Source organism: Apium graveolens, chromosome 1 (assembly GCF_009905375.1).
Source record: "Apium graveolens cultivar Ventura chromosome 1, ASM990537v1, whole genome shotgun sequence".
In the NCBI taxonomy this organism is placed as follows: Eukaryota; Viridiplantae; Streptophyta; class Magnoliopsida; order Apiales; family Apiaceae; genus Apium; species Apium graveolens.
In genome coordinates, this window is record NC_133647.1 from 163,127,425 (window position 1) to 163,141,969 (window position 14,545).

At 35.5% G+C, this 14,545-nt stretch overlaps 1 long non-coding RNA gene across 1 annotated transcript; it reads right to left on the reverse strand.

Moving 5' to 3' along the window:
• Nucleotides 1-11,449: 11,449 nt before the first annotated feature.
• LOC141659133 (uncharacterized) lies at nucleotides 11,450-12,119 on the reverse strand. The gene is made up of 3 exons (XR_012549630.1): nucleotides 11,992-12,119; nucleotides 11,820-11,889; nucleotides 11,450-11,513 (listed from the first exon to the last, which is right to left on the reverse strand). It is a non-coding gene; the product is annotated as an uncharacterized LOC141659133 (long non-coding RNA).
• Nucleotides 12,120-14,545: the final 2,426 nt, after the last annotated feature.

Genomic DNA, 14,545 nt, shown 5'->3' on the forward strand with positions numbered 1-14,545 from the left:
TAAGTTTAAAAATGATAATTTTTTTGATTTTTTTTTAAAAAATGCTTCATTTAAAAAAAACCTCTTTAATTTACAACTTCGGTGCTTTTGTAAAACAAAAGAATCCATCATATATGATGGTTCATGTTACTCTTACTAAATTATAATATGAGTACTCGCTTGTATATGTTTTTCCGGTATTATTTATTAATAGTCTTCTTAAATTATTTTAACGTAATTACCCTTATTTATATTATAATAATGATTTATAACTAAACCATTTATATTTTCAACCAATACTAATTTCTATTTTTATTAATTAAAGTATTCACGGGTTATTCCTATAGAATTAGAGCAAAAAAACGCATACTCAAAGAAAAAGTTTAAAGAGTGCTAAAATATTTAACTAAACAACTTACAATATTCATTGAAGTGTATAAAATTGAATAGTACATAACTAATTTTTAATTATCTTTTGTACATGAAGAATTAATGTATGACAATTGAATTTTATTGACTTTGCATATTCATTTTGTACAACAACTTCATTATATCTTGGCAAAAATAGGGTTTTCATTATACACCATTATTATTTAACCACTCATCGGAATGATTTTATTAGAAATCATTTAAAGTATTGCCAACATGAGTATATTTATTTAACTTTACTTTATACCTATAAATTAAATTTGTTATTTTTATATTTGAATTAAATAGCATCTTAAAATTGTGAAATTTACATGTTTAGCACGTCTCTCTTCGACCAGAAGAGCAAAAAAAGAGCTAGGCCAAGACCTAAACTAGACGTCCCTCCGGTACCTGAATTTTAAATTAACTAAAAGTAGTAAAGGCTTGTTGGCATTATTAATCTAAACTATATTTCCCAAGGTGTTTTATTTTGTTGCTGGTGTTGCTGGTTTGCAGCACTGTTTGATACATGGGACTTGGTCATTCAGCATTAGCATGTTTGTAGGAGAAGTAGTGGAATAATCCGTAGTGGCATATTGTTATTAGGAAAGCTGTTACATTAGTTCCTATTTTCCAGCTTATCTTTTGTACGCTCTTTCTATTTACATGTTATGTTCTCTTTGAAATAAAATAGTGAGTTCCAGCATCTCTGTTTCTCTTAGTTTTCATTCATAAAATTGTTTATATTGCAACATCTTGGTATCAGAGCTACACACATCTGGTGGATGCCCAAGTGTATGCCCAGACAAAGAACAATGGAGACCGAGAAAAATAAGGAGAGCACGGTGGGATTAAATTATCCCATGTTGACAAGGGGGAACTACACGGTGTGGGCCTTGAAGATGAAGGCGTGTATGGATGCACATGGAATATGGGTGGCAGTGTCACCAAAGGACCCGAAAGCTGTTGTTGAAGAAAAGAAAGACAAGATGGCGTTGGCTGTTATCTATCAGGGAATCCCTGAGGATATTCTTTTGTCGATAGCGGAGAAAGAAACCGCGAAGGAGGCCTGGGAAGCAGTGAAGGTGCTTTGTCAGGGAGCAGAACGGGTGAAAACGGCTAGAATTCAAACTCTAAGATCAGAGTTTGAAGCAATGATTATGAAGGAAGGTGAATCTCTCGACGATTTTTGCCTAAAATTAATTGGACTAGTAACAAACATATGAACCCTGGGTGATGAAATGGCTGAGGCGTATGTTGTTAAAAAGGTATTGAGAGCAATGCCACATAAATTACTCCAAATTACTTCCGCCATCGGGCAATTTGGCGATCTGGAGAAGATGAGCATTGTGGAAGTAATAGGTTCGTTGAAGACGCATGAGGAAAGGCTCCGTGGACAACCTGATGCGAGTGGGGGCACTAATCAGTTGCTACTCACGGAGGAAGAATGGAGGAAGAAGGACAAGGAGGAGAGTAAATTGCTGCTTACAAGGGAGGAATGGATTAAACGGTCCAATAGAGGTGAAGGTAGCTCACAGAGATTCAGGGGAAAGGAGACATTCTGAGGAAATCGTGATAAAAGTAAGGTTAGATGTTGGAATTGCCTTGGGTATGGCCATTTTGCTGCAGATTGTAAAAAGCCAAAACGCGACAAGGAGCAAAGAGAAGAAGCTAACATGGTGCAAGTGCCAGACGATGAACCAACCCTTCTTCTGACAGAATGTGACGAAGGAGAAAAGAATGTGATGGTGATAAATGAGGAGAAGGTGAGTCCGAAAATTAACAAAGGAGCTGGTGAGGTAGTGTCAAACCTTTGGTATTTAGATAACGGAGCTAGCAATCACATGACCGGACAAAAATCAAAATTTAAGGAATTGAATGAAGAGATAAAAGGGCAGGTGAAATTTGGTGATGGCTCGTTGGTTCAGATAAAAGGAAAGGGATCGATAGCAATACAGTGCAAGACTGGGGACGAGAGGATTCTTCACGATGTATACTACATACCGACACTTTGTAGTAACATCATCAGCTTAGGACAAATGGCTGAGGAAGGATATAAGATATCAATGAATGGAGATTTTCTGTGGGTTAGAGACACGCAAGACATTCTGTTCATGAAGGTAAAAAGGTCCTTGAATCGATTATATAAGATTATAATTAATACTGGAGATGCAGGTTGTTTACTCTCGGAAGGAATTCAAGGCCAAGAATGGCTATGGCACTCAAGACTCGGTCATGTAAATGCTAATGCAATGTAAGAGATGGGAAAGAGACAGATGGTGCACGGGCTTCCAAAGTTACAACATTTGAAGGGGGTATGTACTGGGTGTTTAATGTCGAAACAAATCAGAAAATCATTTCCTCAACAAAGCAATTACAGTGCAAGCAAGGAGTTAGAATTGGTGCATGGTGACTTGTGTGGGCCAATCACGCCTTCAACAACAGCTGGAAATAGGTACGTATTTTTATTGGTTGATGATTATAGTCGTGTGATGTGGGCTTATTTGTTAAAGGCAAAGAATGAGGCATTTGAAGCATTCAAACGCTTTAAGGCCTTAGTTGAAGATGGTAAGGAGAGAAAAATCAAGACTTTTAGAACGGACCGAGGAGGTGAATTTTGCTCCAAGGAATTCTTGAATTATTGTGAAGATAATGGAATAAACAGGCACTTCACGGTACCATATTCACCCCAACAAAATGGAGTGGTTGAGCGACGTAACAGAACTCTGATCGAGATGGCAAAAAGCTTGCTTAAGGGAATGAAGATGCCAAGTTATTTTTGGGGTGAGGCTATCCGACATGCCATTTATTTGTTAAATCGTTTGCCTACTAGAGCAGTGTCAGGAATTACTCCATTTGAGGCGTGGTCTGGTGAAAAAACTGTATATAGGACATGTACGTGTGTTTGGATGTATAGCTCATATGCGTATTCCTAATGTTAATTTGCAGAAGTTGGATGACAGAAGCAAGGTGGTAGTACACTTAGGGAAAGAACCCGGAACCAAGGCGTATAGAGTTTATGATCCAGTTAACAAAAGGGTGCACGTAAGCAGGGACTTGATTTTTGAGGAAACAAGGTCGTGGGCTTGGGCATGTGATTCTGAGAGTGAAAAATCTGATGAAGGAAATTTCGTAGTGTTTGGGCTGGGGTCTGGTGAATCTCGAGATAATGAAACAGGAGGTGAAGACAACACGTTGAGTGATGAAGTGGGTAACTCAAGAGAGTCAGAGTATGATTCGAGTTCTGATGCATCAGTAGAATCCTTATCTTCAACAAATTCTCAAGTGTCAAATACAGAAACGGACTCGAGTAGTGCACCCCATAAATACAGGTCTCTCTCAGATATATATGCTGATGCTGAACACGTAGAATTGGATGATGATGAGTTATTTTTCGTAGCAGCAGATGAGCCAATAAATTATGCACAGGCATCCAAGGATAGACTGTGGAAACAAGCTATGAAGAATGAACTGGAGTTAGTCGAACAGAATAAAACCTGGAGCTTGACAACGTTGCCACCTGGACAAAAGGCAATAAATTTGAAGTGGGTGTTCAAGTTAAAGAAAGATACAGCTGGTAATATAGTAAAACACAAGGCACGAATTGTTGCAAAAGGTTATGTACAGAGGAAAGGAATTGATTTCGAAGAGATTTTTGCTCCAGTGACTCGATTGGAAACAGTGCGACTACTACTCGCTCTTGCTGCTAAACATAGTTGGGAAGTTCATCACCTCGACGTAAAAACGACATTTTTAAATGGTGAGATTGAAGAGGAGGTGTACGTGTCTCAACCAGAAGGGTTCGTTAAGAAGGGGGAAGAACATTTGGTGTATAAGCTTCATAAGGCTCTGTACGGGCTTCGACAGGCGCCCAGGGCCTGGTACTCGAAATTAAATAAATGCCTAGAGGAGCTTGGTTTCACTAAATGTCCACACGAGCACGCCGTTTATACCAAAAGAATTGAGAAGGAGACGTTGATAGTAGCTGTGTATGTCGACGATCTCTTGATAACCGGAACCAGCAAGTCAGTCATTGAAGATTTTAAAATGCAGATGAATCAAAAATTCGACATGAGCAACCTGGGTTTATTGTCTCACTATTTAGGTATTGAGGTAAAGCAAAGCATGGGACATATAGAGTTAAGACAGACGGCATATGCCAAGAGAATTCTGGAGAAGGCGGGATTAGCAGAGTGTAACCCAACAAGGTACCCCATGGATCCCAAAGAAGTTATCACTAAGGATGAAGGGGGAAAGGAGGTAGATGCGACTTTTTATAAAAGCTTGATTGGTGGTCTGCGTTACCTGGTTCACACCAGGCCAGACATTGCTTATTCCGTTGGAATAATTAGTAGGTTCATGGAGAAGCCTACTACAATGCATCTAAATATTGCAAAGCGTGTGCTTCGATATGTGCGAGGAACTTTGAACTACGGGCTTGTATATACAAAGAACAGTGGTAACAACATTCTGACAGGATATACAGACAGTGATTTGGCTGGGAACTTGGTAGATCGTAAGAGCACTGGAGGCATGGTGTTTTACCTGAATGAGAGTCTGATAACTTGGGTTTCACAAAAACAGAAATGTGTTGCTCTTAGTTCGTGTGAAGCTGAATTTATGGCTGCTACAGCTGCAGCATGCCAGGCAATATGGTTGAAGAATTTGCTGTCCAAAATCACAGGTGAGAGTCTTGGCCCTGTGGTGTTGTATATAGACAATAAGTCGGCTATTGATCTAGCTAAGAATCCGGTATTTCACGGAAGGAGCAAGCATATAGATATACGCTATCATTTCGTTCGAGAATATGTCGAGAAGGGTGATATTCTGGTGAAGCATATTAGCTCAGAGAAGCAAAGAGCAGACGTGTTGACAAAATCTCTTGCAGCATTCAAGTTCGAGAAAATGCGAGACTTACTTGGCTTGAAGGATCTGTCTGTGCAAGTTTAGACTTACTTGGCTTGAAGGATCTGTCTGTGCAAGTTTAGATTAAGGGGGAGTTTGTTGGCATTATTAATCTAAACTATATTTGTCAAGGTGTTTTATTTTGTTGCTGGTGTTGCTAATTTGCAGCACTGTTTGATACATGGGACTTGGTCATTCAGCATTAGCATGTTTGTAGGAGAAGTAGTGGAATAATCCGTAGTGGCATATTGTTATTAGGAAAGCTGTTGCATTAGTTCCTATTTTCCAGCTTATCTTTTGTACGCTCTTTCTATTTACATGTTATGTTCTCTTTGAAATAAAATAGTGAGTTCCAGCATATCTCTATTTCTCTTAGTTTTCATTCATAAAATTGTTTATATTGCAACAAGGCTAACTCACAGAACCCCTTGATATACTGATAAATCCTTATATCGGTTGTGATCCCAAATTCCAAAAGCACAGGAAGATGACGACGCTCACAACAATCAGTACATGTAGAATTTGACTTACCCGAAGATCTCTTAGCAGAAATTCTCAAAATTCTACAGGTAAAATCTATCTTCCATTGCATGTTTGCTTAAAAAATATATGTATATTCTCATAAAACCTCACTGTTTATCGCCCTCCACTTAAATTATCAGAAATTTCCTCGATAATTATCCGGAATATCTCTTTTCCTAAAGTTATTATTGATATATATACTAAGTGTACGTTTCAGTGACATACAAGGCTAAGAATACCCCATAATTTATATTACTTTTTTACTATTTCCAGACTGTTCCTAATGGTCCGCATCATCGTATGGTTTACTGTTTGTTTCCATTTTTTGGAAAATCTTTACAATCCAAACATATATTTGTGGAATCCGCTTGTTCAAAAATATAAAACTCTTCCCGATTCACCTCTTCCTTGATTTCCCTTTTAAAGTGGTCAGAGACCGGTAGGAGACTGGCAGACTTTAGCTTTCGGGTTTGTACTGAATTTCAGCGATTAATTGGTTGTACATTTTGTCAATCTTGATCGAGCTCTGAACCTGACCCTCACTAAGACTCCATTATAATTGGTGTTTACAGTTCAAATACCAACTACACCTAAAAAAATAAGGCAGAATAATGTTTCTCTTGATGGCATTGATGGGCATGATGTTGCTTTGGTTAATGGTGCTGCATAGTGGATACTGTTTAATTTGAACGACTATAAGTTTTTTATATGATTGGATAACCAATACTGATATGATTCGAAAAATAGGGAATTCAAGCTAACCTGTAATATTTTCTAAATTGATTGATATGGAGGCTGTCACGAGGTTCTTTGGAGCATATTCGGGAGAAGACACAGTTGGCAATTACGGAGTTTTGGCCAGCGGTGTTAGATCATCTCCAACGTGGATGCCAACCAAAATAGTCAAATCATTAAAACTACTAATATTATATTTTCTCTTTCTTCTATTGTAATTTTGACACATTTCTTATTAGTATTTACTCCAATGGTTTGCAACACAAGTTGCCACAATTTTCATACATTATGTTTTTTAAACTTGATAGGAAGTTATATGTCTGGTGGAGATATTTTTATTTTTTCCATTTTAGCACATGTCATGTGACATTTTGGCACTCTTTTTGGCACTCCATTGGCGATGCTTTTAATGATAATAAATAGTTTAACCGTAAAAGGATAGCGGTTTTTCTCATCCAGTGTCATGCTTTCATTGCCCCAAATAATGATAAGCAGGAGATTTCATCAACTTATATCAGGTTCGCGGAGAATCTGGACGAAGTTGATTTATACAGAGGGGAGTTGCCTTGTTGGCATGTAGATGTACGAGAACCCGAGAAGGGAAAGTGAAAGTGCTTTGATGGCCATCTATGGATTGTGTTGGTAAGTTCAATGTTCGTTAAGTTATATTATTGTTATATTTTGGTGTCATTATTATTTCTTTATTCATATATATCTTCATTTGACGGGCTCTTGTTAGTTCGGCTCTCAATGATGTAGGAGATGCTTGCAATCAATTTGAGTGAGTATCCTTGGTGTGTTTGAGATGGAGCATCTTGGCTCATATGAATTGTGCGTGAAATAAAATATAAAAACGTACAACCATTAAGCCAAGTAATCTTCACATTTGGCGTAGTAGTTGTAAGTTTTTCTTTTTATTTCAAGCACAATCACATGAGCCATAAAGGTCCCTATCTCACCCGGAGCTCTCTCAAATAGAGTTGAAGCATTTTCAGAATTGAATCAACAAGAAGCACAATCAAACATACAAATTGATAAAAAAAAATGCAGACACACAACAACAAACACAACTAATGACAGACACAAAACAACAAATAAACTATATAAAATACTCAAAGAATCACACCAGAAATTTACTTGGTAAAACTCTGTGATGTGAAGGGGACAGTATGGTCTTGTTTGTTTTACTGATTTTATGGTCTTGTTTGTTTTACTGGTTTTAAGTTAAGTTACACAGGAACTTAAAAATCCCAGGAATTAGTTTACTAAATTTTTTTTAAAATCGTAGGTTTCCTAAAAACATGTATTTGGTTTATAACTATGTAATTGGTAGTTAATTTTTTAAAACTATCAAATTTTAATAATATTAGTATTTTCTTTACATATATAAATATTATTTGAAAATTATTATAGGGTATAAAACAGAAAATTAAAATAAAAGTATATAAAATTATTTTTTAAAATTTTAATCCATTATTAACTGTTGTCCACAAACTAGGCCTATGGTCCACAAAATTTTCACGAAAAGAAAAGAGTTACAATATTAGTTCTACAAGGTACTAAACGGATCGAACATGGTATCCAAATAAGTACAAACTAAGAACAAACACCAATACAAAATATGACAAATACAACCTTCTCTCAGTAGCACAAAACTAAACCAGGCGACCTTCTAATTCAACCAAATTCTCCAGATACCAAAGGTCATTAAGCCTCCAACAAAGCTGACAGAGTTTCAGCAAAATTGAAGTAAAATAACCCAGCAAATTAAACTATAAAGAGAGAACAAAACTGAAACTTGGATAGCAGAAAACCATCTTGAGAATCTTGCTGATACACTGACTTAGAGAACTCAGAGCTCAATATTCTTTTTTTCTCTGGATAGAACTTACACATGAACTTAAAAATCCATGGAATTAGGTTACTAAAATTTTTAAAATCCTAGGGTCATAAACGCATGTGTTTGGTTTATTACTATGTAATTGGTAGTTAATTTTTTAAAACTATGAAATTTTAATAATATTAGTATTTTCTTTACATATATAAATATTATTTGAAAATTATTATAGAGTATTAAATAAAAAACTAAAATAAAAGTATATAAAATTATTATTTAAAAATTTAATCCATTATTAACTATTATAATGATAATTATAAAATTATTATAAACTATAATAGGTATAACTAAACATTTAATTACATATATTAGAGCCAAAAAATCACATTGATAAAAAATAAATTAAAGATAAAAAAGGTATATAAACTTTTAAGGATAAAAAAATAACTACAAATTATTTTGAATATCAATAAAAAGTATCAAATTTTTTATCTAGTAAATATATACCATATTTTAGAAATAGAATTTAAAGAGAGATAATAATTAAACATACAAATTGAATCAATACTTAACTTCAAAAAATCACGGTTAACTAAGTTCCCTCGTTTTTCTGTTACTCATTATACCTTGGAATAACTAAGTTCCCTCATTTTTCTGTAACTCATTATACCTTGGAAGTGTGGGTTCCCTCGTTTATATCTGTAATTTACCTAAATTCCCAGGAACTTAGAGTTACTCAGCTGGGCTACATGCAATCAAACTAGGCTTATGGTCCAGAAAATTTTCACTATAAGAAAAGAGTTACAGTATTAGTTCTGCAAAGTACTAAACAGATCGAACAAGGTATCCAAACAAGTAAAAGCTGAGAACAAACTTCAATACACGATATGACAAATATAACCTTTTCTCAGTAGTAGAAAACTAAACCAGGCGACCTTCTAATTCAACCAAATTCTCCAGATACCAAAGGTCATTAAGCGTCCATCAAAGCTGACAGAATTTCAGCAAAATTGGAGTAAAATAACCCAGCAAATTGAACTATAAAGAGAGAAGAAAACTGAAACTTGGATAGCAGAAAACCTCCTTGAGAATTTTGCAGATACACTAACTTAGAGAACTCAGATCTCAATAACCACCCAATGTCATAGAGTGTTTCTGTTGGGATTAATTTTAATCTAAACATATCTTAGTTATTTGTTTATTTTATTTTCTGAATAACTAGCTATCCATGTATTACGTTAACAGCTTAGACTTATTTTCTGTCAGCTGCGTGAGTTTAGGAAATTAGATTGGAGATGAACTAGGATTTGTTATTCCCTGGTTTATAGCTTAGTAGTTGCTTTCCACTACAAGAAAAACATGATCCTACAACCGTTTTTCACCGTTGTTTGATGTCAAAATTTTTGGTCGTCTATTGAGGAGCCGTGTGATTTCGATCAGACAACAGTGCATCGAACCATTACTAGAAGCTACAGACACAACAGGTTCATAACTGTTACCGAAACTGTCATTCAACAACAGGTTGTATAAAAGACTGTATTGTTGGAACAGTTTACCTGCAACGGTTTTCCTCAAGAAGACAACGGTGTATTACTGTCAACTAAGAGTGCAAAATTTCTATATATTATTTGTCAAACAACGGGTAGTTTGTTGATTGTTGTTTGAAAGGCTAACCACAATAGGTTTAGGACAATACAGTTATGTTATGATGTCTTAGACAACACCTTGAGCCAGAGTATTGTAAGGAAGTCTTTCAAACATCGGTTTGTGAAATGTATTTCCAATAATGAGTTGTGGTTAACGGCCATTTTAAAGCTCTTTAGACCACATTTTTTGTTTAACTCCTATTGTAGTGCACCCCTTGAGACAACAGCGTCGTATATAATGTTGTTTCAAAGGCTAACCACAACAGTTTTAGGTCAATACTGTTATTTTATGCTGTCTTATACAACAGTTTTAGGTAAATATTGTAAGGAGCTATTTCAAACAATGGTTTGTGATAGTATTTTAATACTAAGTTATGTTAACTGCCATCTTAATGCTCTTTAGACCACATTTTTTGTTTAAAGCATATTGTAGTGTTATCCTTGAGATAACACCATCGTATATTTTGTCGTTATGTGAACATGATAGACACAATATTACCATGTTTTAAAGTGTTGTGAATAGAGCTTTAGTCAACTGTTAAAACAATGTTACAGTGTTGTTCCAATTAGTTTGGTACAATGGCTGTTTTTGATTGAGAACACAATCATCTGTTGTATATAAAATTTTGCATATAAAATCCTGATTTCATCCAAACCACCTGTTTTCTAAAAACTAAATCCCAAAAATGAATCCACCAAAAATGAATCCACCAAACGAACAAACCGAGAACTAACTACCAATCACAAAAAAATCAAAATCCACCAAACCAACAAACCTAGAACTAGCTAGAACAAGAACAAGCCAATATATATAAATTCACCAAACCAACAAACTTAGAACTAGCTAGAACAAGAACAAGCCGATATATATAAATCCACCAAACACATATCAATCCAACAATCCTAGAACAAGCCTATATATATATATCCACCAAACATCTAATATAAATCCACCAAACACAACCAATCCAACAATCCTACAACACTAGAACAAGAACCGGGCAATATATATAGATTGAGCACAATATATATAGATTGACCATGCAATCTACTAATAGATTGAGACAAATCTATCAATCTACCGACAATTCTGTTTGGATTGGACCAAAAAGTGCATCACCATGACCAACTGCATAATTTAAAGTTCAAATCCGACTACTAGTTCAAACAAAAGACCACAAATTTGGAACCTAGATTGCATGGCGTTTCATGAAATATTTTGCAAAATCACAGCGGATCTCGTTAATGTCATCATCAGTGTAAACCAAGTTTGATCTGCGCATCCACTGAAAAATAACCCAAAATTTTACATAAGTCATACAATTAAGTACTGTACGAGTAAGAGTATAAGTCAATGGGAAAACCCAAAGTGAAAATCTCACCTTAGCAGCAAACTCAAGTTCTTTGTCCTGAACAATCTCCTTCATATAGCGCATCACAAACAGGCCACAATCCTTGGTTCCTGACTGCACTGGAACTCCCTGGATTAATTAAAAATGCATTACAAAAGCTGTGAATTGGAGAGAAAGAAGCTCTTGTATGTATATTGCAGAGAGATAACTATACAAAACAGATTTGGTGAATGTAAAAAATAAGTCTCTAAACTATGAGTGCAGTAGTGTTTATATACAAGCATTAATCTAACTAACTTCTATCCTTAACAACTAACTGAGATGTAACAAATAATTATTTAATTACAATATCAACTAACTGAGATGTAAGAAATAATTATTTAATTACAATATCCTTAATAGCATAGAAAAAATATGATGAGAATTGATTATTACCGCCATGTTCTCCCACAAAATTTTCTTCTTGACAACCTTGTTGAGATCCTCTTTGTAAATTTTAATGGCACTACAACCAAAATAATACCAGCAAAACCATTAAGCAACTGAAAAATGCGTGGTCTATCAAAGTTTAAGACTCCATACAGATATTTTAGAAGCTGAATCTTACTTGTCGACAACATCCAGCCATTCCACATTAGCGATTCGACGTTTTAGAGGGTCCATGTGGTAGACAACCTCTGCCTCAGGATTTGCAACAGTTAAATTCCAATGGTTCCTACACAAACATGAATGAATTGAAGCCTTGTCATAAAAATTGAAACTTAGAAGCTCCAAAAAAAATCAATTTAAAAAGGCATGTGATCCTGTTTAGCTAAAACATTATATGAGAATGTCTAACTAGCTAGCTCTTGGATTAAAACTTACACGTCATTGTAAGGCATAAGAAAGTATTGCCCTTTCTTAGCATTCTTAAATCGTGCAGCGAGTGCACGCGACCTCTGCCCTGCATTACCACAGCCAATGGCACCAATTGTGGTGGGATCTACGAACTTGATCATGTTGGTCATCTTATTTTTTTTGACGTATTCATTTATGGAGCTACATATAAAAATATGAGAGATTAAAAAAAAATCGTTTCTGGAGCCACAGACTAACTATGAGATATTAAAAAAAAAATTGTGGAGAAACTTACTGAATAAAAAGGACGATCACAGACCCCGACATTTCACCTCCAGAGCACACCGAACACATGAAATCAGGGACTCACAAGCATAGTGAAAATACAAAATCAACACCCACAAGCATAGTGAAAACCACAAAATCAACAAAATAGAACACCCCACAAGCATAGAACACCCCACAAGCATAGTGAAAACCCAAAAAATCAACAAAATCAACACCCACAAGCAGCATCATATATTCAAAACCCCACAAGCATAGTGAAAACCCACAAAATCAACACCCACAAGCAGCATCATATATTCAAAATCCACAAAATGCATTTCTCAAAATCGAAACCCACAACCCCTAAATACATGAAATCGGGGACTCAAAATCGAAACCCACAACCATCATATATTCAAAATAGAAACCCAAAACCCCTAAATACATAAAATCAGGGACTCAAAATCAAGAGTGAGTGACAAAATGCATGCAAAGGACGCATATAATCGGAATGAAGATACCCAAAATATCATATACTCTACAACCCCTAAATACATAAGATGAAAAAACCCCAAATACAAAAGATAAAATCAGGGACGCTAGGGTTCTAGGGTTTAAGCCCATACCAGTGATTAAACGGTTGAGTAATCGCCCTTGTCGCGTGTGATGCTAGGTTGAGTAATCGCCGTTGTCGCCTGTGATCGCCGTTGTCGCCTGTGATCGCCGTTGTCGCGTGTGATAAAATGAAAATGAAAAATGAAATTGTGAATGTAAACTGGTAAAGTAAACACCGCGAAACCAAGGTGGGAGACAATTTTTGATTGGGGGGAAATGAAAAATCAAATGAACGGTGCTGATTTGAGATAGTACCTCAATCTAACGGTATGTAATGTCTTTTAATATATTTTAATTTTTAAAAATTAAATTATCTTGTCTGAAAAACTGTTGTTAGACATACTTTGTTACAATTGTTTAGTTAATAATTTCGATTAGAAGATTTTTATTCGGTTCAGTGTTTCGTTAAAAAGATGACTTTATTTTAAACATCTTATATTTTCCGATAAAATCTGTACATGACTACACTAAGTCGATATTAACATCCGTACGGTTGGATCGTTGACAAATCCATATTATAAATTAATTAAGTCAACTGGGTAGTAGTACCCGTGTCAGGGACTACAGCTTTTACCGGATTTCTATTAAAAAGACGAACAAGAAGAGTTGATTATTTTCCGATAAAATTTGTACATGACTACAATAAGTCGATATTAACATCCGTACGGTTGGATCGTTGACAAATCCATTTCAGAAATTAATTAAGTCAACTGGGTAGTAGTACCCGTGTCAGGGACTACAGCTTTTACCGGATTTCTGTTAAAAAGACGAACAAGAAGAGTTGATTATTTTCCGATAAAATATGTACATGACTACACTAAGTCGATATTAACATCCGTATGGTTGGATCGTTGACAAATCCATTTTATAAATTAATTAAGTCAACTGGGTAGTAGTACCCGTGTCAGGGACTACAGCTTTTACCGGATTTCTGTTAAAAAGACGAACAAGAAGAGTTGATTATTTTCCGATAAAATCTGTACATGACTACACTAAGTCGATATTAACATCCGTACGGTTGGATCGTTGACAAATCCATTTTATAAATTAATTAAGTCAACTGGGTAGTAGTACCCGTGTCAGGGACTACAGCTTTTACCGGATTTCTGTTAAAAAGACGAACAAGAAGAGTTGATTATTTTCCGATAAAATCTGTACATGACTACACTAAGTCGATATTAACATCCGTACGGTTGGATCGTTGACAAATCCATTTTATAAATTAATTAAGTCAACTGGGTAGTAGTACCCGTGTCAGGGACTACAGCTTTTACCGGATTTCTGTTAAAAAGACGAACAAGAAGAGTTGATTATTTTCCGATAAAATCTGTACATGACTACACTAAGTCGATATTAACATCCGTACGGTTGGTTGTGAAATTTACATGTTTAGCACGTCTCTCTTCGACCAGAAGAGCAAAAAAAGAGCTAGGCCAAGACCT